A 4,087-nucleotide genomic window follows, 5' to 3' on the forward strand; every position below is an offset into this window, starting at 1 on the left:
AGGTCGTGCACTTGGAATAGAAAATAAGGAAAACATAAGTGTAATAGACGTTATAGTTCATGAAAATGAGCAAGTGGACAATGCTGATGACGAGACTGATGTAACCTACTATTGAAGCTTCTCGATCAAAAAACAATGGTAAAAAGTCTACAAGGAAAGTATAAACTATTGAACACTTTTGTAACAACACAATCAAGGGCCAGGCAATGCAAATATGTTTGTTGGCTGCCTTAACACTCGCCGCTGCACTACTAATACAATCTTCTCTTCATCCTCACTTGAACTTAAGATATGTAACGTATTTATAATCTTCATTTTTTCACTATATTTTTTATTTTTCCGAAAGAGCGAATTTAGAATTCAAAATACCAAAAAAATATCTTTTTTTGTCAATAACAGGGGAGTGTTGCCAACGTTTTTTATTTGTTGCCAACTTTTATTTTAAACTGTCGATGTCGCTTCTATGCCTTGCCATAATACCATTTTTGAATCGAAGCGACGGCGAGGGCGACTCTCACATAAAGTCGACGACGACCATAGTAACGACAACCGTAATTGGGCCGAGTATTTTTTAGTCGACGTTGATATTGTAAGCATTTTGTATTTGATATTTGACCATGAAAATAACAACAGCAAAACAATTTGAAATTTTGGTTTCCGAATTGGAAAAAATCAATGTTTGGTAAAAGGGTTTACCAAAGGTCATGTTCCAGCTAATTTGAAATCTGATTGGGAATCTATTGCTACAAAATTAAATGTAAACGGGCCTCCGATTAGAGAATCCGATGGCTGGCAAAAAGTATGTAAAAATTAAAATTATATTTGTATGTTTTTATTAGTTGGTTTTCTACAATTCTTCTAGGTTTGGAAAATTTTAAAACTAAAAAGAAACTTGTGCACAACAAAGATGAAACCAGCAGCACTGGAGGTGGCATTTTTAAGCAAATGACTTTGTCGCCATTGGATGAGTCTGTCGCTAATATAATGCAGTTTCAAAAGTTACTGAACAGACCAGGTGGTGCACTTGGAATAGAAAATAAGGAAAACATAAAGGTAATAGACGTTATAGTTCATGAAAATGAGTAAGTGGACAATGCTGAAGACGAGACTGATGTAACCTACTATTGAAACTTCTCGATCGCCCAGAAAAAACAATGGTAAAAAGTCATCAAGGAAAGTACAAACTATTGAACTCTTGGAAGAGCGTTATAAACTTTTGGAACAACACAATCAAGAGCCAGGCAATGCAAATATGTTTGTTGGTTGCCTTAACACTCGCCGCTGCACTACTAATACATTCTTCTTTTCATCCTCACTTGAACTTAAGATATGTAACGCATTTATAATCTTCATTTTTTTCACTATATTTTTTATTTTTCCGAAAGAGTCGAAATTAGAATTTAAAATACAAAACAAAATTATTCCTTTTTTTTGTCAATAACAGGGGAGTGTTGCCAACGTTTTTTATTTGTTGCCAACTTTTATTTTAAACTGTCGATGTCGCTTCTATGCCTTGCCATAATACCATTTTTGAATCGAAGCGACGGCGAGGGCGACTCTCACATAAAGTCGACGACGACCATAGTAACGACAACCGTAATTGGGCCGAGTATTTTTTAGTCGACGTTGATATTGTAAGCATTTTGTATTTGATATTTGACCATGAAAATAACAACAGCAAAACAATTTGAAATTTTGGTTTCCGAATTGGAAAAAATCCATGTTTGGTAAAAGGGTTTACCAAAGGTCATGTTCCAGCTAATTTGAAATCTGATTGGGAATCTATTGCTACAAAATTAAATGTAAACGGGCCTCCGATTAGAGACTCCGATGGCTGGCAAAAAGTATGTAAAAATTAAAATTATATTTGTATGTTTTTATTAGTTGGTTTTCTACAATTCTTCTAGGTTTGGAAAATTTTAAAACTAAAAAGAAACTTGTGCACAACAAAGATGAAACCAGCAGCACTGGAGGTGGCATTTTTAAGCAAATGACTTTGTCGCCATTGGATGAGTCTGTCGCTAATATAATGCAGTTTCAAAAGTTACTGAACAGACCAGGTGGTGCACTTGGAATAGAAAATAAGGAAAACATAAAGGTAATAGACGTTATAGTTCATGAAAATGAGTAAGTGGACAATGCTGAAGACGAGACTGATGTAACCTACTATTGAAACTTCTCGATCGCCCAGAAAAAACAATGGTAAAAAGTCATCAAGGAAAGTACAAACTATTGAACTCTTGGAAGAGCGTTATAAACTTTTGGAACAACACAATCAAGAGCCAGGCAATGCAAATATGTTTGTTGGTTGCCTTAACACTCGCCGCTGCACTACTAATACATTCTTCTTTTCATCCTCACTTGAACTTAAGATATGTAACGCATTTATAATCTTCATTTTTTTCACTATATTTTTTATTTTTCCGAAAGAGTCGAAATTAGAATTTAAAATACAAAACAAAATTATTCCTTTTTTTGTCAATAACAAGGGAGTGTTGCCAACGTTTTTTAATTGTTGCCAACTTTTATTTTAAACTGTCGATGTCGCTTCTATGCCTTACCATAATACCATTTTTGAATCGAAGCGACGGCGAGGGCGACTCGCACATAAAGTCGACGACGACTATAGTAACGACAACCGTAATTGGGCCGAATAGCAATTATTTGTCGCTATCGACAAAAAACGTCAACCCTAATATCATTATTGTGACAAGACTTATTTTTGTATTGTAAATCTGTTTGAATAAATCCGGATTAAGCAACAAATCCCGATAATCCGGATAAAATTTTGTAAAATGTTATACTATAGAAGATTAACCCATTGGGTTTATTATATCCAGCGGGTTAGTCGTATGTGTTTATATACCCCCTTAGAAAGATATAAATACCGCCGCTCAAAAAAGAGCCAAAATGATTTATTAAATAACCTTATATAGAGAAATTTTAATCTTTCCAAACCTAGAAGAACTTTAGAAAACTAACTAAAAAAAATAGAAAAATATTTTATGTGTTTGTTTTCTCTTTCGAGACGAGCTTAATGATCAGGAATTTGCAGTGAAAAGGAAAGCCAGATAGACACTGTCACACACTCACCACTATGCGACGCGTTTCGCCGTTGGTTAAGCGGCTCATCAGGCATATTTGGTGTGGATGATGGCTTTCAAAAGCCGTTCTCTGGAAAGTAGTATATATTTCGAACTTATTGCAAATTAGCATATGCGAAACTCTCCAGGTTCGACTCATGTTCTATTGGCAGATCTTTTTCACAGCAAAGTTTTGTTTTTGTAGTGATGGATTTTTTTTTTTGTCCACAACAACTACATTGCTTCCAATGCATACATTTGTTTTAGTGCTGCTTTAGGAAGACGGGTTAATGGCTCTGAACGTAGAGACGGCAACTCCTACTTGGCTGCACACCGAGGTCCGCGGTTCAAATCCCACAGCCAGGCTCGGCTGAATTTTTGAGTTTTGCCTTGTCAAGGCGAAGATCATATGTTTTATGATTTATGTGTTTGTTTTCAACTAGAAGTTGCCGTCCCTACGTTCAGAGCCATTAACCCGTCTTCCTAAAGCAGCACTAAAACAAGTGTATGCATTGGAAGAAATGTAGTTGTTGTGGACAAAAAAAAAAATCCATCACTACAAAAACAAAACTTTGCTGTGAAAAAGATCTGCCAATAGAACTTGAGTCGAACCTGGAGAGTTTCTAGTGTATAACTCGCATATGCTAATTTGCAATAAGATCGAAATATATACTACTTTCCAGAGAACGGCCCTTGAAAGCCATCATCCACACCAAATATGCCTGATGAGCCGCTTAACCAACGGCGAAACGCGTCGCATAGTGGTGAGTGTGTGATAGTGTCTATCTGGCTTTCCTTTTCACTGCAAATTCCTGATCATTAAGCTCGTCTCGAAAGAGAAAACAAACACATAAATCATAAAACATATGATCTTCGCCTTAACTAGGCAAAACTCAAAAATTCAGCCGAGCCTGGCTGTGGGATTTGAACCGCGGACCTCGGTGTGCAGCCAACTAGAAGTTGCCGTCCCTACGTTCAGAGCCATTAACCCGTCTTCCTAAAGC

General features: G+C 36.3%; 1 long non-coding RNA gene across 1 annotated transcript; it reads left to right on the forward strand.

The window, feature by feature from the left end:
• Nucleotides 1-664: 664 nt before the first annotated feature.
• On the forward strand, nucleotides 665-2,893 carry LOC131804268 (uncharacterized). The gene is made up of 3 exons (XR_009343041.1): nucleotides 665-799; nucleotides 863-1,844; nucleotides 1,908-2,893. It is a non-coding gene; the product is annotated as an uncharacterized LOC131804268 (long non-coding RNA).
• The last annotated feature ends 1,194 nt before the right edge of the window (nucleotides 2,894-4,087 follow it).

Source organism: Musca domestica, unplaced genomic scaffold (genome assembly GCF_030504385.1).
Source record: "Musca domestica strain aabys unplaced genomic scaffold, Musca_domestica.polishedcontigs.V.1.1 4, whole genome shotgun sequence".
Classification (NCBI taxonomy): domain Eukaryota; kingdom Metazoa; phylum Arthropoda; class Insecta; order Diptera; family Muscidae; genus Musca; species Musca domestica.